A 25,265-nucleotide genomic window follows, 5' to 3' on the forward strand; every position below is an offset into this window, starting at 1 on the left:
CAGTCAGGCTCTGATACCAAAGCTGTCAGGACCCTGATCATAAGTCAGACTGATCTAGCATGTAAAACATCATGTCACTTTGCGGCCTCACGCACGGTATTCCCACGGTTGCCACCTTACCTGGCCCGGGACCGTTTGCGCCTATTGGCTCATGTATATGATAGTGTCGCTAGCATCGATATGACAAAGACCCCGGGCCGACATGACTAGTCATGAATCCAAAGTGGCACTAACTTACAGGGACATGCATACATGACCCAGCAAGGAATGTGTCGGTCATCAACGTATGAACCCAAGTCGTAGCAAGCTACAAGGACTTAAAGGAACAACGCGTGTCATTTCCCTGAAGGGACAGACACAGGAACGAAGAAGGACACATGCCAGCTAGCCTAAGTGTTCTGGAGCAGTAGCAAGCTACCATGGCTCAGTGCAAGCACTAGGAGACATTTCCCCATAAGAGAGGCTACCAAGAATAAACAACTAGGTTGTCGGATCCCATACATACCAAGCATTTCAATAACATACACACAATATGCTTGATATGTGCAAATAGAGGATGGCATCACAACAAAACTCTATGACTCAAAGTATTTATTCATTAGGCTCCGAGGACCCAAGCATTACAAACATGGGTCTCATGACCCAACATTCAGAGCATGCAAACAATGGGAGCATAACATGTCTGAGTATAGACAACTACAAATGAAAAGGGCTGAGAAGCCTGACTATCTACAAGATCCTCCCAAGGCTACAAGATTGTAGCTGAGGCAATAAGCTAAACGTCAATGTCCAGGCGGAACTACTAGTGAGACTGAAGTCTAACTACAAAAACATAAATTAAGCAAACGTGAGTACAAATGTACCCAGCAAGACTTACATCAGAACTAGCAACATATGCATTAGTATCAACAAAGGGATGGTGTGGTTTAACTGCAGCAAGCCAGCTTTGACTCAGTGGCTATCCTAAACTACGACTGCAAGTAACTCTTTTGAGGTGGCGCACACGAGTCCACATATTCACCATATCAATACACCACTATGGATCCGCTCCCGTCTCCCTACAAGAACGCCATCCATAGCACTCACGCTTATCTTGTGCATTTTAGAGTATCCAGTTTCACTTGTCTATGAACTATATAGGCAACCCAGAGGTCCTTTACCACGGACGCGGCTTTTCGAATAGATCATTTATAACCCTGCAGGGGTGTACTTCTTCACACACGCTCTCGCCACTTACCGCCATGTACACATCATGTATCTCGGCAACCTTCAAGCGGAAGCCTGGCGAGGGTGTCGGCCACGACCTGACTAACCATGCAAGACTCTAGTCCAGGTTTATCGCCTATTCGGGTTCCATCCGCAAGGAGATCCGGCCGGGGTGTCTCTCGTGGCCCCAAACGATGTGAGCAGGTTCCCAAGCCCATCAAACGGACGATGCTTGGTACACCGTGCCACTGCACCTAGTCTGTCCCAAGCCCACCTGTACCGGGTGCCACTTGGTAGACTACTAGCACTACCTACAAACACCAGAAACTAGTTGCAACTCCTGGAGAGAGATCAGGTTGATTAATAAGTCGAGAGAGCTTGGAGTGCCCGGAGCCCAATGTGTGGTAGTAGTAGCTGTTCATGGATCACAAACACAGAACTCAGTTCCTGAGGACGGTTTCAATGAGGCAACCCACCATGTACTCCTACATGGCCTCTCACTGCTACCTTTACCAAATCGTGTTCACACACTTAGCTCTCAACAGTAGGACATGATGACAACATCGGAACAACGTCCACTAAGAGGGAACAACACCGGCAAACAGAGAAGGAGCACAATCAATGCAATGCACATTCATATGAATGACATGTCATTTTAAGGTACTGAATTCACCTAATGCAATACTTATCCAAGTTAATTGAAGTGGAATTCAAACAAGATCAAATTCCAACTCCAAATGTTATTTCATAAGTTGCCCTAATCATTATTTGTCCTATTCAGTGAGATTAACTTGTTCTAATATGCATGAAAACAGTACCATTGGATAGATTGGCTTTTTCTAATCATTTTTCATATATAAATTATTTCAATCTGAGTTATAGATTATTTTCTATGTTTTTCTGAAGTTTATACTATTTTCTGGAATTTCTAAATCATTTCTGAAATAAGAAAATCTAGAAAAGCATTTACTACGTCAGCATGACGTCGGTGTGATGTCAGCAAGTCAGCAGGCCGGGTCCAGGTCAATCCTGACCAGTGGGACCTGTAGGCCAGTGACACAATGCTGGCTAGAGTCACAAACAAGTAGGCCTGGTCAACGGCCACGTCAGCGTAGTCAAAGCTCACGCGTGGGTCCCGCCGTGTTATAAGCTAATCTAAAAGAAATAAAGCCGGGGGTTAATTAAGGCATGGGGCCCAACCGTCAGTGGCACACGGATTAGCTAATGGCATCATTAGTGCTGATTATACCGGGGTTATGCCGGCGGCTACACCGGCGACGCCAGGCGGGGCGGAGGGCGTCGGAATCGCTGCTCCGGCGACCAAATGGATGGCCGAGACCATCCACGCGAAGCCCGGACTTGCGCACATCCAACTATGTGAGAGGCAGCGGCTGGGGTGGCCGGAGTAGGCAGCGGCAGGGAGCTTGGTGGCGGCTGGAGCTTGCGGGCAGGACGGCGAGGTCAGTTAGCAGACGAGCACGACGAGGGGAGTAGGGGGAAACAGCTATGGAGCTCACAGCGCATCCGATGGCGTAGTCGGGGACGGTCGGGTTGCTGCGAATCGACGACGATGGCCGTCAGTGCAGAGGACGAAGACGGCGCCAATGGCGGCCATGTGGTGCTCCTCCGGTTCCTATCGTCGTTGGAGACGTGTACTAGGTCGGCGCAGATCTCCTGAGCATGGCAGCGCGACGAGGGGATGGCGATGGCCACGCGAGCGGCAGTAGTGGCCGGTGGGGCTCTCGGGTGGTCGCGTGGAGCAGGGCTAGGGAGGGATAGAGGCACCAGAGAGATAGGGGGAGTGAGGGGGAAGGTGATGGGCGTCTCCGTGGCACGGTTCGAAGGCCGAGGAGGCTGCCACGGCGAAGCAGGAGGCGGAGGACTCTGCGTGCACGCGTGCGACTTCGCCTCTGCCTACTGGCAGAGGTTGAAGATGACCACGGCGCCCTTGGTGGGCTGGGCCAGCAACGGTGTTGGGCTGCTACAGGTGCAGGTAAGCTGGGCCCGGTTAGTTTTCTTCTTTTTCACATTTCTGTTTTTGTTTTCTAATATTTCAATTTTGTTTTGATTTAATTCACAGACCAAATCATTTCAGTAGCTTCTGAAAATAATTATCTGGCTTGATACAATATATTCAAAGCCACTCACAGGTTTTCAGGATTACTGGATTCATATTTTATACACAGTAAATATAAATCCAATTCAAATAATTATTGGCTTGATTCACAGTCCCAAATTAATCATTTCTGAAATTCAATAAATATTGGTTTGAATTTTAGCTCTTGCCCATATTTTCAGAGATTAACAGGAACATTTTCTTGCGCTCATTTGAAAAGATTTTAATGTTGTTCATTTTTAAAAGGATTTTCAGGCTTGAAAATTCTCTCAATTCAATTTCCTTGAATTTAAGATGATGCATCGATGCATATGCAATGACAAGCAAAGGCCAAAACTAGGGCTGTGACAATGCCCTAGCCGAACAAGCAGGAACGTAGGGCATAAGCACAGGAGCCAGGCAACCCAGCTTGGCAAAAACTTAAGTCATAAAGGTGCATATAATGGCGAAGAAAAGACATATATGAGAAGACGACACATATATACGGTGAGCTTGATGCTCGAAAAATAATAATAAGCTTCTGTGAAAAGAAGCCCCCAGGTATTGTGGGGTATGTACATTTAAGGATTTATACCCCTTAAGTGTGCGGTTTATCCGAACACGAGCTAGAAGTCGTATAAAAACGAAAAAAAGAAAGAGAAAAAAGAGAAAAAGGTAACGAACAATGAGTCCGGACTTAGGCGTAGAATCTTCGGAGTCTGGCAGCGTTCCATGGGTTCGGCTCTAAACGATTGTCCGATGCATTACAAAGGCAATAGGATCCTCCAGTGAGAACTTCATCTATAATGAAGGGACCCTCCCATTTGGGCTTGAGCTTGTCCTTTTTCTTCTCTGGTAGGCGTAGAACGAGTTCACTGCTACCTCTTGAGCACTGCGTTGGTTTTCCCTTGAAGAGGAAAGGGTGATGCCGCAAAGTAGCATAAGTATTTCCCTCAGTTTTTTAGAACCAAGGTATCAATCCAGTAGGAGGCCACGCACGAGTCCCTCGCACCTACACAAACAAATAAATCCTCGCAAGCAACGCAATAAAGGGGTTGTCAATCCCTTCACGGTCACTTACGAGAGTGAGATCTGATAGATATGATAGGATAATATTTTTGGTATTTTTGTGATAAATATGCAAAGTAAAATAAAAGAAAATAAAAATAGCTAAGTGTTGGAAGATTAATATGATAGAAAATAGACCCGGGGGACCATAGGTTTCACTAGAGGCTTCTCTCGAGATCATAAGTATTATGGTGGGTGAACAAATTACTGTCGAGCAATTGACAAAAATGAGCATAGTTATGAGAATATCTAGGTATTATCATGTATATAGGCATCACGTCCGAGACAAGTAGACCAAGTCCTGCCTGCATCTACTACTATTACTCCACACATCGACCGCTATCTAGCATGCATCTAGAGTATTAAGTTCATAAGAACAGAGTAACGCTTTAAGCCAGATGACATGATGTAGAGGGATAAACTCATGCAATATGATATAAACCCCACCTTGTTATCCTCGATGGCAATAATACAATACGTGCCTTGCTGCCCCTACTGTCACTAGGAAAGGACACCGCAAGATTGAACCCAAAGCTAAGCACATCTCCCATTGCAAGAAAGATCAATCTAGTAGGCCAAAGCAAACTGATAATTCAAAGAGACTTGCAAAGATAACCAATCATACATAAAAGAATTCCGAGAAGATTCAAATATTGTTCATAGATAAACTTGATCATAAACCCACAATTCATCGGTCTCAACAAACACACCACAAAAGAAGATTACATCGAATAGATCTCCACAAGAGAGGGGGAGAACATTGTATTGAGATCCAAAAAGAGAGAAGAAGCCATCTAGCTAATAACTATGGACCCGAAGGTCTGAGGTAACTACTCACACATTATCAGAGAGGCTATGGTGTTGATGTAGAAGCCCTCCGTGATTGATGCCCCCTCCGGCGGAGCTCCGGAAAAGGCCCCAAGATGGGATCTCATAGGTACAGAAGGTTGCGGTGGTGGAATTAGGTTTTTGGCTCCGTATCTGGTAGTTTGGGGGTACGTGGGTATATATAGGAGGAAGAAGTACGTCGGTGGAGCAACATGGGGCCCACGAGGGTGGAGGGCGCGCCCAGGGGGGTAGGCGCGCTCCCCTACCTCGTGTCCTCCTGGTTGATGTCTTGACGTAGGGTCCAAGTCCTCTGGATCACGTTCGTTCCGAAAATCACGTTCCCGAAGGTTTCATTCCGTTTGGACCCCGTTTGATATTCTTTTTCTGCGAAACTCTGAAATAGGCAAAAAAAACAGCAATTCTGGGCTGGGCCTCCGGTTAATAGGTTAGTCCCAAAAATAATATAAAAGTGTATAATAATGCCTAATAATGTCGAAAACAGAATATAATATAGCATGGAACAATAAAAAATTATAGATACGTTGGAGACGTATCAAGCATCCCCTAGCTTAATTCCCGCTCGTCCTTGAGTAGGTAAATGATAAAAATCGAATTTTTGATGTGGAATGCTACTTGGCATAATTTCCATGTAATTCTCCTAATTGTGGTATGAATATTCAGATCCGAAAGATTCAAGATAAAGGTGTAATATTGAGATAAAAGTAATAATACGTCAAGCATACTAACTAAGCAATTATGTCCTGTCAAAATAACATGGCCAAAGAAAGTTCATCCCTACAAAATCATATAGTTTAGTCATGCTCCTTTTTCGTCACACAAGAATGCTCTCATCATCCACAACCCCGATGACAAGCCAAGCAATTGTTTCATACTTTAGTAATCTCAAACTGTTTTCAACCTTCACGCAATACATGAGCGTGAGCCATGGATATAGCACTATGGGTGGAATAGAATATAATGATGGGGGTTATGTGGAGAAGACAAAAAAGGAGAAAGTCTCACATCAACGCGGCTAATCAATGAGCTATGGAGATGCCCATCGATTGATGTTAATGCAAGGAGTAGGGATTTCCATGCAACGGATGCACTAGAGCTATAAATGCATGAAAGCTCAACAAAAGAAACTAAGTGGGTGTGCATCCAACTTGCTTGCTAACTAAGACCTAGGGCATTTGAGGAAGCCCATTGTTGGAATATACAAGCCAAGTTCTATAATGAAAAATTCCCACTAGTATATGAAAGTGACAAAACAAGAGACTTTCTATCATGAAGATCATGGTGCTACTTTGAAGCACAAGTGTGGAAAAAAAGGATAGTACCATTGTCCCTTTTTATTTTCTTTTTTTGGGCCTTCTTTTTTTTCCTTTCTCTTTTTTTTCTTGGGACAATGCTCTATGAATGATGATCATAAGACTTCTATTTATTTACAACTCAATGATTACAACTCGATACTAGAACAAAGTATGACTCTATATGAATGCCTCCGGCGGTATACCGGGATAACAATGAATCAAGAGTGACATGTATGAAATATTATGAACGGTGGCTTTGCCACAAATACGATCTCAACTACATGATCAGGCAAAGCAATATTACAATGATGAGCGTGTCATAATAAACGGAACGGTGGAAAGTTGCATGGCAATATATCTTGGAATGGCTATGGAAATGCCATAATAGGTAGGTATTGTGGCTGTTTTGAGGAAGATATAAGGAGGTTTACGTGTGAAAGAGCGTATCATATCACGGGGTTTGGATGCACCGGCGAAGTTTGCACCAACTCTCAATGTGAGAAAGGGCAATGCACGGTACCGAAGAGGCTTGCAATGATGGAAGGGTAAGAGTGCGTATAATCCATGGACTCAACATTAGTCATAAAGAAATCACATACTTATTGCAAAAATCTACAAGTCATCAAAAACCAAGCACTACGCGCATGCTCCTAGGGGGATAGATTGGTAGGAAAATACCATCGCTCCTCCCCGAAAGCCACTCATAAGGAGGACAATCAAAGAACACCCCATGTTTCAAATTTGTTACATAACGTTTACCATACATGCATGCTACGGGACTTGCAGACTTCAACACAAGTATTTCTCAAATTCACAACTACTCAACTAGCACAACTTTTAATATCACTACCTCCATATCTCAAAACAATCATCAAGCATCAAACTTCTCTTAGTATTCAGCACACTCATAAGAAAGTTTTTTTATTAGTATTGAATACCTAGCATATTAGGATTATTTAAGAAAATTACCATGCTGTTTAAGACTCTCAAAATAATATAAGTGAAGTATGAGAGAATAATAGTTTCTATAAAACAAAACCAACACCGTGCTCTAAAAGATATAAGTGAAGCACTAGAGCAAAAACTATATAGCTCAAAAGATATAAGTGAAGCACATAGAGTATTCTAATAAATTCCGAATCATGTGTGTCTCTCTAAAAAGGTGTGTACAGAAAAGATGATTGTCGTAAACTAAAAAACAAAGACTCAAATCATACAAGACGCTCCAAGCAAAACACATATCATGTGGTGAATAAAAATATAGCTCAAAGTAAAGTTACCGATGGAAGTAGACGAAAGAGGGGATGCCTTCCGGGGCATCCCCAAGCTTTGGCTTTTTGGTGTCCTTAGATTATCTTGGGGTGCCATGGGCATCCCCAAGCTTAGGCTCTTGCCACTCTTTGTTCCATAATCCATCAAATCTTTTACCCAAAACATGAAAACTTCACAACACAAAACTTAACAGAAAATCTCGTGAGCTCCGTTAGCGAAAGAAAACAAAACACCACTTTAAGGTACTGTAATGAACTCATTCTTTATTTATATTGGTGTTAAACCTACTGTATTCCAACTTCTCTATGGTTTATAAACTATTTTAGTAGCCATAGATTCATCAAAATAAGCAAACAACACACGAAAAACAGAATCTGCCACAAACAGAACAGTCTATAGTAATCTGTAACTAACGCAAACTTCTGGAACTCCAAAATTTCAGCCAAAATAGGAAGACCTAGACAATTTGTTTATTGATCAGCAGAAATTGGAATCAATATTTTATCACGTCCTGGTGATTTTTAAAAATTATTTTCATGAACAGAAAGTTTCTGCAATTTTCAGCAAGATCAAATAACAATCATCCAAGAAGATCCTATAGGTTTAACTTGGCACAAACACTAATTAAAACCTAAAAACACATCTAACCAGAGGCTAGATCAAATATTTATTCTTAAACATAAGCAAAAAGAAAAAAAAATTGGGTTGCCTCCCAACAAGCGCTATCGTTTAACGCCCCTAGCTAGGCATTGATAATTTTAACGATGCTCACATCAAAGTCAAGAATTGAAGCGCAAAGAGAGAATCATGAAATATGTGACAAACACATATAAGTCTGACATACTTCCTATGCATAAGCATCTTATAGGCAAACAAATTATCATAGCAAGCAAAAACTAGCATATGCAAGAAAGAGGAAACAAACAATAGCAATCTCAACATGACGAGAGGTAATTTAGTAACATGAAAATTTCTCCAACCATATTTTCCTCTCTCATAATAATTAAATGTGGGATCATATTCAAATTCAACAATATAGCTATCACATAAAAAAATTCTACATGATCCACATGCATGCAAAGTTGACACTCTTCCAAAATAGTGGGAATATCATTAACTAAAGTCATGACCTCCCCAAACCCACTTTTATCAAAAATATCATAAGATTGAACATACTCCAAATATGTGGGATCTAAAGTTGACACTCTTCCAAACCCACTTTCAATAATATTGCAAACACTATTATCAATCTCATTTTCATCATGGGACTTAAATATATTTTCAAGATCATAATAAGAATCACCCCAATCATGATCATTGCAACAAGTAGTAGACATAGCAAAACTAGCATCCCCAAGCTTAGGGTTTTGCATATTATTAGCACAATTGACATCAACAGAATTTATAGTAAAATTATTGCAATCATGCTTTTTATCGAAGGAACTATCAAATATGGATGCAATAGCAACGATCTCATGTTTAACATACGGAACTATAGCAAATTCATCTTCATAAATATTGGCATCATGGCCACAAGAATAGAAAGCATCATGTTCATCAAGGGATATTTCAATCAAATCATCGAAATCACAATTATCTATAGATTCATGTATATCATTATTTTCTTCCAAAGCAACGGTCATTCTTTCAATAAATTCTTGGACATAGATATTATGAGCAAAGTTTTCATTGCAATATTTAAGTATGACAGAATTTTCAGATATGTTGAGAGTAAAATCATACTTTTCAATCAAAGAAGCAACTTCATGGGAACCCTTAAAAATGACAAATTCTTCAATTTGTTTGATATCATTGTAACTATAAACACCCTTTGCATAAGAAGATAAGATTTCATTATCATTGAACTCACATAGGTAGGGAAGGTGTTTTTTAGGGTTCTTAGAGCAACAAGTAAAATCACAAATTTCACAAAGATTCCAAGCATAGCATAGCAAACTATTTATATGATACCATAAGAGCTTCCCTTTTTCAGACAAACGATGACGCACAAAATGAGCATGCTCATCTAAAGATTTCCCATCAACTAGGCTAGTTGGGGTTTCAGCACGAGCGCATAAGGATCGAAGATGATCCAAGTAGAACACTTTAAGTGGATCCATATCAATAGATTTTCAGCAAGCGAAGATGCAAGCAAATAGAAGGCACATGGAAACACAAACAGAAAGGCATACGGGAAGAAGGCGAATAAAATGGCAAGGGTGAAGTGGGGGAGAGGAAAACGAGAGGCAAATGGCAAATAATGTAATGCATGAGATAAGGGTTTGTGATGGGTACTTGGTATGTTGACTTTTGCGTAGACTCCCCGGCAACGGCGCCATAAATCCTTCTGGCTACCTCTTGAACACTGCGTTGGTTTTCCCTTGAAGAGGAAAGGGTGATGCAGCAAAGTAGCGTAAGTATTTCCCTCAGTTTTTGAGAACCAAGGTATCAATCTAGTAGGAGGCCACGCACGAGTCCCTCGCACCTACACAAACAAATAAATCCTCGCAACCAACGCAATAAATGTTGGAAATATGCCCTAGAGGCAATAATAAAATGGTTATTATTGTATTTCCTTGTTCATGATAATTGTCTATTGTTCATGCTATAATTGTATTAACTGGAAACCGTAATACATGTGTGAATACATAGACCAAAACATGTCCCTAGTAAGCCTCTAGTTGACTAGCTCGTTGATCAATAGATGGTTATGGTTTCCTGACCATGGACATTGGATGTCATTGATAACGGGATCACATCATTAGGAGAATGATGTGATGGACAAGACCCAATCCTAAGCATAGCACAAGATCGTGTAGTTCGTTTGCTAAGAGCTTTTCTAATGTCAAGTATCGTATGACGGAGACTGGGATTTGTCACTCCGTATGACGGAGAGGTATCTCTGGGCCCACTCGGTAATGCGTCATCATAATGAGCTCAATGTGACTAGGTAGTTAGTCACGGGATCATGCATTACGGAACAAGTAAAGAGACTTGCCGGTAACAAGATTGAACGAGGTATTGGGATACCGGCGATCGAATCTCGGGCAAGAAACATACCGATTGACAAAGGGAATTGTATACGGGATTGATTGAATCCCCGGCATCGTGTTTCATCCGATGAGATCATCATGGAACATGTGGGAGCCAACATGGGTATCCAGATCCCGCTGTTGGTTATTGGCCGGAGAACGTCTCGGTCATGTCTGCATGGTTCCCGAACCCGTAGGATCTACACACTTAAGGTTCGATGACGCTAGGGTTATAGGGAATAGATATACGTGGTTACCGAATGTTTTTCGGAGTCCCGGATGAGATCCCGGACGTCACGAGGAGTTCCGGAATGGTCCGGATGTAAAGAATAATATATTGGAAGTGAGGTTTTGGCCACCGGAAGAGTTTCGGGCGTCACCGGTAATGTACCGGGACCACCGGAGGGTTCCGGGGGTCCACCGGGAGGGGCCACCAACCCCGGAGGCCTGCGTGGGCCAAGTGTGGGAAGGGACCAGCCCCTAGGTGGGCTGGTGCGCCTCCCACAAGAGGCCCAAGGCGCATGGAAAAGGGGAAGGGGGAAAACCCTAGGCTCAGATGGGCCTAAGGCCCACCTAGGGTGCGCCCCCCCTCTCTCCCCCTCTTGGCCGCCCCCTACATCCAATCTAGGGCTGGCCGCCACCCCTAGGGGGGAACCCTAGATGGGGGTGCAGCCCATCCCCTTCCCCTATATATAGTGGGGGTTTTGGGGCTGCCATAGACATGAGTCTCCCTCTCTCTTGGCGCAGCCCTACCCCTCTCCCTCCTCGTCTCTCGCAGTGCTTGGCGAAGCCCTACTGGAGTGCCACACTCCTCCATCACCACCATGCCGTTGTGCTGCTACTGGATGGAGTCTTCCCCAACCTCTCCCTCTCTCCTTGCTGGATCAAGGCACGGGAGACATCACCGGGCTGCATGTGTGTTGAACGCGGAGGCACTGTTGTTCGGTGCTTAGATCGGATTCGGCCGCGATCAGAATTGCTTCATGTACGACTCCACCAACCGCGTTCTTGCAACGCTTCCGCATCGCGATCTTCAAGGATATGAAGATGCACTCCCCTCTCTCTCGTTGCTATTTAATCCATAGATTGATCTTGGTGACATGTAGGAAAATTTGGAATTTCTGCTACGTTCCCCAACAGTGGCATCATGAGCTAGGTCCATGCGTAATTTCTATACACGAGTAGATCACAAAGTAGTTGTGGGTGATGATTTGTTCAATTTTCTTACTGTTACTAGTCTTATCTTGATTCGGCGGCATTGTGGGATGAAGCGGCCCGGACCGACCTTACACGTAGTCTTACGTGAGACAGGTTCCACCGACTGACATGCACTTGATGCATAAGGTGGCTAGCGGGTGTCTGTCTCTCCCACTTTAGTCGGTTCAGATTCGATGAAGAGGGTCCTTATGAAGGGTAAATAGCAATTGGCATATCACCGTTGTGGCTTTTGCGTAGGTAAGAAACGTTCTTGCTAGAAACCCATAGCAGCCACGTAAAACTTGCAACAACAATTAGAGGACGTCTAACTTGTTTTTGCAGGGTATGCTATGTGATGTGATATGGCCAAAAGGATGTGATGAATTATATATGTGATGTATGAGATTGATCATGTTCTTGTAATAGGAATCACGACTTGCATCTCGATGAGTATGACAACCGGCAGGAGCCATAGGAGTTGTCTTAATTATTGTATGACCTGCGTGTCAATGAAAATGCCATGTAATTACTTTACTTTATTGCTAACCGTTAGCCATAGTAGTAGAAGTAATAGTTGGCGAGACAACTTCATGAAGACACGATGATGAAGACACGATGATGGAGATCATGATGATGGAGATCATGGTGTCATGCCGGTGACGAAGGTGATCATGCCGCGCCTCGAAGATGGAGATCAAAGGCGCAAGATGATATTGGCCATATCATGTCACTTTATGATTTGCATGTGATGTTTGTCATGTTTACATCTTATTTGCTTAGAATGACGGTAGCTTAAATAAGATGATCCCTCACTAAAATTTCAAGAGATGTGTTTCCCCTAACTGTGCACCGTTCCGAAGGTTCATTGTTTCGAAGCACCACGTGATGATCGGGTGTGATAGATTCTAACGTTCGCATACAACGGGTGTAAGCCAGATTTACACATGCGAAACACTTAGGTTGACTTGACGAGCCTAGCATGTACAGACATGGCCTCGGAACACAAGAGACCGAAAGGTCGAACATGAGTCGTATAGTAGATATGATCAACATGGAGATGTTCACCGATGATGACTACTCCGTCTCACGTGATGATCGGACACGGCCTAGTTGACTCGGATCATGTATCACTTAGATGACTAGAGGGATGTCTATCTGAGTGGGAGTTCATTAAATAATTAGATGAACTTAATTATCATGGACATAGTCAAAAGGTCTTTGCAAATTATGTGGTAGCTTACGCTTTAGTTCTACTGTTTAAGATATGTTCCTATAGAAAATTTAGTTGAAAGTTGATAGTAGTAATTATGCGGACTGGGTCCGTAAACTGAGGATTGTCCTCATTGCTGCACAGAAGGCTTATGTCCTTAATGCACCGCTCGGTGTGCTGAACCTCGAGCGTCGTTTGTGGATGTTGCGAACATCTGACATACACGTTTTGATGACTACATGATAGTTCAGTGTGTAATGTTGAACGGTTTAGAATTGAGGCACCGAAGACATTTTGAAACGTCGCGGAACACATGAGATGTTCCAAGAGCTGAAATTGGGATTTTAGGCTCGTGCCCATGTCAAGAGGTATGAGACCTCTGACAAGTTTCTTAAGCCTACAAACTAAGGGAGAAAAGCTCAACCGTTGAGCATGTGCTCAGGTTGTCTGAGTACTACAATCGCTTGAATCGAGTGGGAGTTAATCTTCCAGATGAGATAGTGATGGTTCTCCAAAGTCAATGCCACCAAGCTACTAGAGCTTCATGATGAACTATAACAAATCAAGGATAGATATGATGATCCTTGAGCTATTCGTGATGTTTGACACCATGAAAGTAGAAATCAAGTAGGAGCATCAATTGTTGATGGTTAGTAAAACCACTAGTTTCAAGAAGGGCAAGGGAAAGAAGGGATACTTCATGAAACGGCAAATCAGTTGCTGCTCTAGTGAAGAAACCCAAGGTTAAACCCAAACCCGAGACTAAGTGCTTCTGTAATGAGGGGAACGGTCACTGAAGCAGAACTACCCTAGATACTTAGTAGATGAGAAGGTAGGCAAGGTTGACAGAAGTATATTGGATATACATTATATTAATGTGTACTTTACTAGTACTCCTAGTAGCACCAGGGTATTACATACCGGTTTGGTTCCTAAGTGTTGGTAACTCGAAATAAAAGGCTACGGAATAAACGGAGACTAGCTAAAGGTGAGATGACGATATGTGTTGGAAGTGTTTCCAAGGTTGATGTGATCAAGCATCGCATGCTCCCTCTACCATCGAGATTGGTGTTAAACCTAAATAATTGTTATTTGGTGTTTGCGTTGAGCATAGACATGATTGGATTATGTTTGTCGCAATACGGTTATTCATTTAAGGAGAATAATGGTTACTCTGTCTATTTGAATAATACCTTCAATGGCCTTGCACCTAAAATGAATGGTTTATTGAATCTCGATCGTAGTGATACACATGTTCATGCCAAAAGATATAAGATAGTAATGATAGTACCACGTACTTGTGGCACTGCCACTTGAGTCATACTGGTATAAAACGCATGAAGAAGCTCCATGTTGATGGATCTTTAGACTCACTCGTTTTTGAAAAGATTGAGACATGCGAACCATGTCAATTAGTATATATGCATGAAGAAAGTCCATACAGATGGATCGTTTGGACTCACTTGATTTTGAATCACTTGAGACATGCAAATCATACCACATGGGCAAGATGACTGAAAGGCCTCGTTTTCAGTAAGATGGAACAAGAAAGCAACTTGTTGGAAGTAATACATTTTGATGTGTGCAGTCCAATGAGTGCTGAGGCATGCAGTGGATATCGTTATGTTCTTGCTTCACAGATGATTTGAGTAGATGCTGAGTATATTTACTTGATGAAACACAAGTCTGAATTATTGAAAGGTTCAAGTAATTTCAGAGTGAAGTTGAAGATCGTCGTGACAAGAGGATAAAATGTCTGTGATATGATCATAGAGATGAATATCTGAGTTACGAGTTTGGCACACAATTAAGAAATTGTGGAAACTGTTTCACGACTAATACTGCCTGGAACACCATAGTGTGATGGTGTGTCCGAACATCATAACTGCACCCTATTGGATATGGTGCATACCATGATGTCTCTTATTGAATTACACTATCGTTTATGGGTTAGGCATTAGAGACAACCACATTCACTTTAAATAGGGCAACACGCAATTCCGTTGAGACGACACCGTATGAACTATGGTTTAGAGAAACCTAAGCTGTCGTTTCTTGAAAGTTTGGGGCTGCGACGCTTATGTGGAAAAGTTTCAGGCTGATAAGCTCGAACCCAAAGCGGATAAATGCATCTTCATAAATACCCAAAACAGTTGGGTATACCTCCTATTTTAGATCCGGAAGCAAAGTGATTGTTTCTAGAAACAGGTCCTTTCTCGAGGAAAAGTTTCTCTTGAAAGAATTGAGTGGGAGGATGGTGGAGACTTGATGAGGTTATTGAACCATGACTTCAACTAGTGTGTAGCAGGGCACAGGAAGTTGTTCCTGTGGCACCTACACCAACTGAAGTGGAAGCTTATGATAGTGATCATGAAACTTCGGATCATGTCACTACCAAACCTCGTAGGACGACTAGGATGCATGCTACTTTAGAGTGGTACGTAATCCTGTCTTGGAAGTCATGTTGCTAGACAACAATGAACCTACGAGCTATGGAGAAGCGATGATGGGCCCGGATTCTGACGAATGGCTCGAGGCCATAAAATCCGAGAGAGGATCCATGTATAAAAAGAAAGTATAGACTTTGGAAGAACTACTTGATGGTCGTAAGGCTGTTGGGTGCAGATGGATTTTAAAAGGAAGACGGACAATGATGGTAAGTGTCACCATTAAGAAAGCTCGACTTGTCATTAAGATGTTTTCCGACAAGTTCAAGGAGTTGACTACGATGAGATTTTCTCACTCATAGCGATGCTAAGAGTCTGTTGGAATTATATTAGCAGTTACTGCATTATTTATGAAATCTTGCAGATAGGATGTCAAAACATTGTTTCCTCGACGATTTTCTTGAGGAAAGGTTGTATGTGATACAACCAGAAGGTTTTGTCAATCCTGAAAGATGCTAACAAGTATGCAAAGCTCCAGCAATCCTTCTAAGGACTAGAGTAAGCATCTCAGAGTTGGAATGTACGCTTTGATGAGATGATCAAAGATTTTGGGTTTATACAAAGTTTATGAGAAACTTGTATTTCCAAAGAAGTGAGTGGGAGCACTATAGAATTTTTGATGAGTATATGTTGTTAACATATTGTTGATCAGAAATGATGTAGAATTTCTGGAAAGCATACAGGGTTATTTGAAAAGTGTTTTTCAATGGAAAACCTGGATTAAGCTTCTTGAACATTGAGCATCAAGATCTATAAGGATAGATCAAAAATGCTTAATAGTACTTTCAAATGAATACATACCATGACAAGATTTTGAAGGAGTTCAAAATAGATCAGCAAAGAAGGAGTTCTTGGCTGTGTTACAAGGTGTGAGTATTGAGTAAGACTCAAGACCTGACCACGGCAGAAGAGAGAGAAAGGACGAAGGTCGTCCCCTATGCTTTAGACGTAGGATCTACAGTATGCTATGTTGTGTACCGCACCTGAAGTGTGCCTTGCCATGAGTTAGTCAAGGGGTACAATAGTGATCCAGGAATGGATCACATGACAGCGGTCGAACATATCCTTAGTATCTAGTGGACTAAGGAATTTTCTTGATTATGGAGGTGGAAAAGGAGTTCGTCGTAAAGGGTTACGTCGATGCAAACTTTGACACTAATCCGGATGACTCTAAGTAGTAAACCGGATTCGTATAGTAGAGCAGTTATTTGGAATAGCTCCAAGTAGCGCATGGTAGCTGCATCTACAAGATGACATAGAGATTTGTAAAGCACACACGGATCTGAATGTTGGAGACCCGTTGACTAGTAACCTCTCTCACAAGCGAGATATGAACAAACCCCATGGGTGTTGGATTCATTACAATCACATAGTGATGTGAGCTAGATTATTGACTCTAGTGCAAGTGGGAGACTGTTGGAAATATGCCCTAGAGGCAATAATAAAATGGTTATTATTGTATTTCCTTGTTCATGATAATTGTCTATTGTTCATGCTATAATTGTATTAATTGGAAACCGTAATACATGTGTGAATACATAGACCAAAACATGTCCCTAGTAAGCCTCTAGTTGACTAGCTCGTTGATCAATAGATGGTTATGGTTTCCTGACCATGAACATTGGATGTCATTGATAACGGGATCACATCATTAGGAGAATGATGTGATGGACAAGACCCAATCCTAAGCATAGCACAAGATCGTGTAGTTCGTTTGCTAAGAGCTTTTCTAATGTCAAGTATCGTTTCCTTAGACCATGAGATTGTGCAACTCCCGGATACCGTAGGAATGCTTTGGGTGTACCAAACGTCACAACGTAACTGGGTGGCTATAAAGGTGCACTACAGGTATCTCCGAAAGTGTCTGTTGGGTTGGCACGAATCGAGACTGGGATTTGTCACTCCGTATGACGGAGAGGTATCTCTGGGCCCACTCGGTAATGCATCACCATAATTAGCTCAATGTGACTAAGGAGTTAGCCACGGGCTCATGCGTTACGGAACGAGTAAAGAGACTTGCCAGTAACGAGATTGAACAAGGTATAGGGATACCAACGATCGAATCTCGGGCAAGTAACATTCCGATAGACAAAGGGAATTATATACGGGATTGATTGAATCCCCGACATCGTGGTTCATCAAATGAGATCATCATGGAACATGTGGGAGCCAACACGGGTATCCAGATCCCTCTGTTGGTTATTGGCCGAAGAACGTCTAGGTCATGTCTGCTTGGTTCCCGAACCCGTAGGGTCTACACACTTAAGGTTCGATGATGCTAGGGTTATAGGGAATAGATATACGTGGTTACCGAATGTTGTTCGGAGTCCCGGATGAGATCCCGGACGTCACGAGGAGTTCCGGAATGGTCCGGAGGTAAAGAATAATATATTGGAAGTGAGGTTTTGGCAACCGGAAGAGTTTCGGGCGTCACCGGTAATGTACCGGGACCACCGGAGGGTTCCGGGGGTCCACCGGGAGGGGCCACCAACCCCGGAGGCCTGCGTGGGCCAAGTGTGGGAAGGGACCAGCCCCTAGGTGGGCTGGTGTGCCTCCCACAAGAGGCCCAAGGCGCATGGAAAAGGGGAAGGGGGAAAACCCTAGGCTCAGATGGGCCTAAGGCCCACCTAGGGTGCGCCCCCCTCTCTCCCCCTCTTGGCCGCCCCCTCCATCCAATCTAGGGCTGGCCGCCACCCCTAGGGGGGGGAACCCTAGATGGGGGCGTAGCCCCTCCCCTTCCCCTATATATAGTGGGGGTTTTGGGGCTGCCATAGACATGAGTCTCCCTCTCTCTTGGCGCAGCCCTACCCCTCTCCCTCCTCGTCTCTCGCAGTGCTTGGCGAAGCCCTGCTGGAGTGCCACGCACCTCCATCACCACCATGCCGTTTTGCTGCTGCTGGATGGAGTCTTCCCCAACCTCTCCCTCTCTCCTTGCTGGATCAAGGCACGGGAGAAGTCACCGGGCTGCATGTGTGTTGAACGCGGAGGCACCGTTGTTCGGTGCTTAGATCGGATTCGGCCGCGATCTGAATCACTTCGTGTATGACTCCACCAACCGCGTTCTTGCAATGCTTCTGCATCGCGATCTTCAAGGGTATGAAGATGCACTCCCCTCTCTCTCGTTGCTAGTTAATCCATAGATTGATCTTGGTGACACGTAGGAAAATTTTGAATTTCTGCTACGTTCCCCAACAATAAAGGGGTTGTCAATCCCTTCACGGTCACTTATGAGAGTGAGATCTGATAGATAGGATAATATTTTCGGTATTTTTGTGATAAAGATGCAAAGTAAAATAAAAGAAAATAAAAATAGCTAAGTGTTGGAAGATTAATATGATAGAAAATAGACCCGGGGGCCATAGGTTTCACTAGAGGCTTCTCTCGAGATCATAAGTATTACGGTGGGTGAACAAATTACTATTGAGCAATTGACAGAATTGAGCATAGTTATGAGAATATCTAGGTATGATCATGTATATAGGCATCACGTCCGAGACAAGTAGACCGACTCCTGCCTGCATCTACTACTATTACTCCACACATCGGCCGCTATCCAGCATGCATCTAGAGTATTAAGTTCATAAGAACAGAGTAACGCTTTAAGCCAGATGACATGATGTAGAGGGATAAACTCATGCAATATGATATAAACCACGTCTTGTTATCCTCGATGGCAACAATACAATACGTGCCTTGCTTCCACTACTGTCACTGGGAAAGGACACCGCAAGATTGAACCCAAAGCTTAGCACTTCTCCCATTGCAAGAAAGATCAATCTAGTAGGCCAAACCAAACTGATAATTCGAAGAGACTTGCAAAGATAACCAATCATACATAAAAGAATTCAGAGAAGATTCAAATATTGTTCATAGATAAACTTGATCATAAACCCATAATTCATCGATCTCAACAAACACACCGCAAAACAACATTACATCGAATAGATCTCCACCAGAGAGCGGGAGAACATTGTATTGAGATCCAAAAAGAGAGAAGAAGCCATCTAGCTAATAACTATGGACCCGAAGGTCTGAGGTAAACTACTCACACATCATCGGAGAGGCTATGCTGTTGATGTAGAAGCCCTCCGTGATCGATGCTCCCTCCGGCGGAGCTCCGGAAAAGGCCCCAAGATGGGATCTCACGGGTACAGAAGGTTGCGGCGGTGGAATTATGTTTTTGGCTCCGTATCTGGTAGTTTGGGTTACGTGGGTATATATAGGAGGAAGAAGTACGTCGGTGGAGCAACGTGGGGCCCACGAGGGTGGAGGGCGCGCCCAGGGGGCGTAGGCGCGCCCCCTACCTCGTGCCCTCCTGGTTGATGTCTTGACGTAGGGTCCAAGTCCTCTGGATCACGTTCGTTCCAAAAATCACGTTCCCGAAGGTTTCATTCCGTTTGGACTCCGTTTGATATTCTTTTTCTGCGAAACTCTGAAATAGGCAAAAAACAACAATTCTGGGCTGGGCCTCCGGTTAATAGGTTAGTCCCAAAAATAATATAAAAGTGTATAATAATGTCCAAAACAGAATATAATATAGCATGGAACAATCAAAAATTATAGATACGTTGGATACGTATCATTCACCGACATTATAAGTCTTGGCCCGCACTTCTCTGCTTTGGTATCTTCGAGCTTGTTGTTGGTAGAATGCTGAACGAGCATTTGCGACATCGCGCTCCTCCTCTAGGCCATCTAAGTCATCTTGCTGACCGAGCTCGGCCTCTCTCTCTTCATACATGCGCACTCAAGGTGAGTCATGAATAATATCGCAGGGAAAGACAGCCTCTGCGTTGTACACCATGAAGAACGGTGTGCATCCGATCGTGCGATTGGGTGTGGTCCGCAGCCCACAGAGTACGGAGTCGAGCTCCTCAACCCAGTGTTTATCTGACTCCTTTAAGGATCACACTAGTCTGGGTTTAATGCCGCTCATTATCAGGCCATTAGCCCGTTCGACTTGACCGTTTGTTTAAGGGTGACACACGGAGGCATAATTGAGTTTGATGCCCACATTAGCACACCATGTTTTTACCTCGTCGGCTGTAAAGTTAGAGCCATTATCGCTGATGATGCTGTGTGGGACACCATAACGGTGTACGACACCGGATATGAAATCTATCACTAGTCCGGCTTCATCCGTTTTAACTGGTTTGTCCTCTATCCACTTAGTGAATTTATCTACCATGACCAGCAGGTATTATTTCTTATGGCTTCCCCATTTAAGGGGTCCGACCATGTCAAGCCCCCAGACCGCAAAAGGCCAAGTAATGGGTATTGTTCGTAGGGCGGTAGGCGGCATATGGCTTTGATTAGCGAAAAGCTGGCATCCTACACAACATTGGACGTGGTCTTGTGCATCTGCTCAGGCCGTAGGCTAGAAAAACCAGTACGGAAGGCCTTACTTACAAGGGCCCGAGCTGCCACGTGATGGCCACCAAGACCAACATGGATTCGGCCAAGAGTTACCGCCCCTCTTCTTCGGAGATACATCTTTGAAGGACTCCGGTAGTACTTTTATTGTAGACCTCTCCTTCATGAACCTTGTAGGCTTTCGAGCGTCGAACGATGCAACGAGCCTCATTCTGGTCCTCAGGGAGCTCCCGCCTATTAAGATAGGCTAGGAAGGGTTGGGTCCATGGGGCGATTACTGCCATGATTACATGGGCGGAGGGTGTTGGTTCTGTGCCTGAGCCCCCGATGATATCTGAATCGTGTTCGGCATCTGGGGTCGTGCTCGGCACTGGACTGGTGGTTCCGCTCTCGTCCTGCTATACTACGGGTGGCTTGAATAGCCGCTCCACAAAGGTGTTAGGCGGAACGGGGTCGCGTTTAGCGCCCATTCGAGCAAGGATGTCCGCTACTTGGTTACTGTCTCGGGCCACGTGATGGAACTCAAGCCCCTCGAACTGAGCTGATATTTTGAGCACGACATTGCGGTAAGCTGCCATCTTTGGATGTTTTTGTGTCGAATTCTCTGTTTATGTGGGATAGTGCTAGATTTGTATCCCCCCGCACCTCAAGGCGTTGTATGCCCACAGAAACAGCCATCCGGAGACCATGCAATAGGGCCTCAAATTCGGCTGTGTTATTGGAGTCAGTATACATGATTTCCAATACATAACAGACTATGTCCCATGTGGGGGATGTTAGGATAACACCGGCCCCTAAACCGGCTAACATTTTAGAGCCGTCGAAGTACATCACCCTGTTGGAGTATGTGCCGTACTCTTTAGGGAGTTCGGCTTCTGTCCATTCGGCGACGAAGTCGGCCAACACCTGAGATTTAATTGCTCGGCGTGGTTTGTACGTTATTTCAAATGGTAGGAGCTCGATGGCCCATTTTGCAATGCGGCCGATGGCGTCCCGATTGTTTATGATGTCATTGAGTGGTACCTCGGAGGCCACTGTGATTGAGCACTCTTGAAAGTAGTGTCGTAGCTTCCGCGATGCCATGAAAACCGCATACGCTATCTTTTGATAGTGCGGGCATCGGGATTTGCATGGTGTGAGAACCGTCGATACGTAGTATACGGTTTTTGGAGTGGGAATTTATGTCCCTCTTCCTCTCGTTCGACGACGAGTACCACGCTTACCACCTGGTGAGTTGCAGATATATACAGGAGCATAGGTTCGCCGACGTTAGGTGCGGCAAGGATTGGGTTGCTCGCTAGCAGAGTTTTTATTTCTACCAACCCGGCTGTTGTCGCGTCCGTCCACTCAAAGTGGTCGGTACGGCGAAGCAGTCGATATAGCGGCAACGCCTTTTCTCCCAATCCGGAGATAAAGCGGCTCAAGGTTCCCATGCACCCAGCTAGTTTTTGGACCTGTTTTAGGTCTGTTGGTATTGCCAACTGTGACAAGGCTCGGATTTTCGCTGGGTTTGCCTCGATTCCTCGATTGGAAACGATGAACCCGAGCAGCTTTCTGGCCGGAACGCCGAAAACGCATTTTTCCGGATTGAGCCGTATGTCATATGTTCGGAGGTTGTCGAATGTAAGACGTAAGTCATCCACCAATGATTCGACATGTTTGGTTTTGATGACTACGTCATCTACATATGCCTCCACCGTCTTGCCAATTTGTTCTTGTAGGCATGTTTGGATCATGCATTGGTAGGTGGCACCGACGTTCTTGAGTCAGAAAGGCATAGTGTTAAAGCAGAAAGGCCCATACGGGGTGATAAATGTTGTTGCAGCCTAACTGGATTCCTTCACCTTAATCTAATGGTATCCGGAGTATGCGTCGAGGAAACACAGTGAATCGTGTCCTGCTGTTGCAACAATGATTTGGTCAATGTGGGGCAGTGGGAAGGGGTCCTTGGGGCAAGCTTTATTAAGGTCCTTAAAATCGACGCAAAGGCGCCAGGATTTGTCCTTCTTTGGCACCATGACCAGGTTTGCTAGAAAATCCGGGTGTTTTATTTCTCGAATAAACTCGGCTTCAAGTAGTTTGGCTAGCTCCTCCCCCATAACCTACCGCTTTAGTTCGGAAAATCGTCGTAGCACTTGCTTAACTGGCTTGAACCCCTTTATTATGTTGAGGCTGTGTTCGGCCAGTCCGCGTGGGATTCTTGGCATAACCGAAGGGTGCCAGGCGAAAATATCCCAATTCTCGCGCAGGAATGCTCTTAGAACGGCATCGACCGCCGGATCCAGCTGTGCCCCAATGGCTGATGTTTTATTAGGATCCGTTGGGTGGACTTGTAATTTGACTATTTCATCTGCTGACTTGAAAGAAGTGGATTTAGGCCTTTTATCAAGAATTATGTCCTCTATCCACTATGGAACGCAGAGCGGTGAGCTCCTCGGCTGCAAGGGCTTCAGACAGTGCCTCCGTGCTATGTCCGGATCACGGGCGATTGTGATAACTCCGTTGGGCCCGGGCATTTTGAGCTTCATTTACCCATCATGAGGTATGGCTTGAAAGCGTGTGAATGCATCTCGCCCTAACAGGGCATGATATCCGCTGTTGAAAGGCGCCACCTGGAAGATTAATTCTTCGGACCTGTAGTTCTCAGGTGTGCCGAATACCATATCAAGTTTTATTTTTCCCGCACACCGTGTGTCGTGGAGTTGTCACGGCAGATGTCCTAGTGAAAGGACTTAGTTGTGGAGCCATGGCGACGAGGTTAGCTTAAAGGGGTTGAACGGGACAAAGGACATGAGGAGTTTATAATGGTTCGGCCCCTTGCGGTGAAGGTAAAGGCCTAATCCAGTTTGTGGTGGTATTGCTAGGGTTTCGATTACCAAGGAGCGAATACGCTTTGCCTGGCTTTTGTTCTGTTGTTTCTTGCCCTAAGCCGTTGCCGGATCGTCCCCTTATATATATGGGTTGACGCCCTACGGCCTACAGAGTCCCGGCCGGCTCATATAAACATGTCCGGATCAGTGACTTATCTTACATGCCTTACAATACAAGTCACATATACATGGCGGTTTACACTTACGGGCCTTAAGCCGCCTTCGGGTTTGGGCCGCTTAACAAGCCTGTCTTATGAACCGCCATCTTCCATATACTCTTGGGCTTCATTCAGATAACCGCCATTGGGATTACCCGGCCCCTCCTAGGAGGGTCATATCCGATAGTCATATCCCCAACATTAGGCCCCAGGTTGATTTGAACTTGTTCATGTCAATCTTCAACACTTCCGGGTTATCGTAACCCGCCATGACGTCATCTCCTAAAATTGCGGTGACCCGCCGTGACGTCACATTTTATTAATATCACATACAGCCCAAATCTTAATAAATCTTTTCCTTTACTGAACCTCTGAAAATCAAGGCGTCTGCGCCGTCACATATCCATTTCCTTATCTCCTCGATTCCCATGCCTGCCGTTTATCCTTCCAGTCCTATAAATAAGGCCACGGGTCCTCTTTCCATTCTCCCCCTTTTCTTTCTCATCTTCATCTTCCTCCTCACGACACACTAGCACGCCTGAACTCTGCCGCCGTCGACCTTCGTCCATTGCTTCGACTCCGGCCGCTGCATCACCCTGAACAGAACGTCGCGACGCCCCTCCGCTGTTCATCAGCATCGGTAAGCCTTCATCTTTCCTCATAATAGATCTATCTTTAGGGTTTCCTTGTTCGTCGGGGCTCATCACTGTTCCCCTTTCTCCTTCTATATCGCATAGTTTTGATCTGAAAATAATATAGGTCCTGCGCGGTAGCAGTTTTAGCACTTGTTTTTTGATACTAGAACATATCCTCATTGCAGCAGATCTCATCTGGGCACCCCCACTTTTCTGCTGCCGCCACCATAGGTTTAGAATTTATTTCCTTTTTCTGAACTGTCGCAGATCCAATCGTATAACTTTAATCCGTGAAACCTGTTTGCCCCAACACTTAGTAAAATTCACGCCTGTCAGTTCTTAGTTAACACTACTTGTCATGGCGGCTTACATCACCGGCTTATAAGTGCCCGCATATCATTAAGCCCCATTTAAGCCGTCATTCTGAACACATACTATAACTTTTACCTCACTCAAAGACTTTGCCAAAATCGGGTACTTGCCCAAAGAGTGTTATGCATTATCGTGCCCCTAAACCAAGCAAAGAGAGACATCAGCCAAAGTCATTGTATTCACTGATCA

Source organism: Triticum aestivum, chromosome 3D (genome assembly GCF_018294505.1).
Source record: "Triticum aestivum cultivar Chinese Spring chromosome 3D, IWGSC CS RefSeq v2.1, whole genome shotgun sequence".
Lineage (NCBI taxonomy): Eukaryota > Viridiplantae > Streptophyta > Magnoliopsida > Poales > Poaceae > Triticum > Triticum aestivum.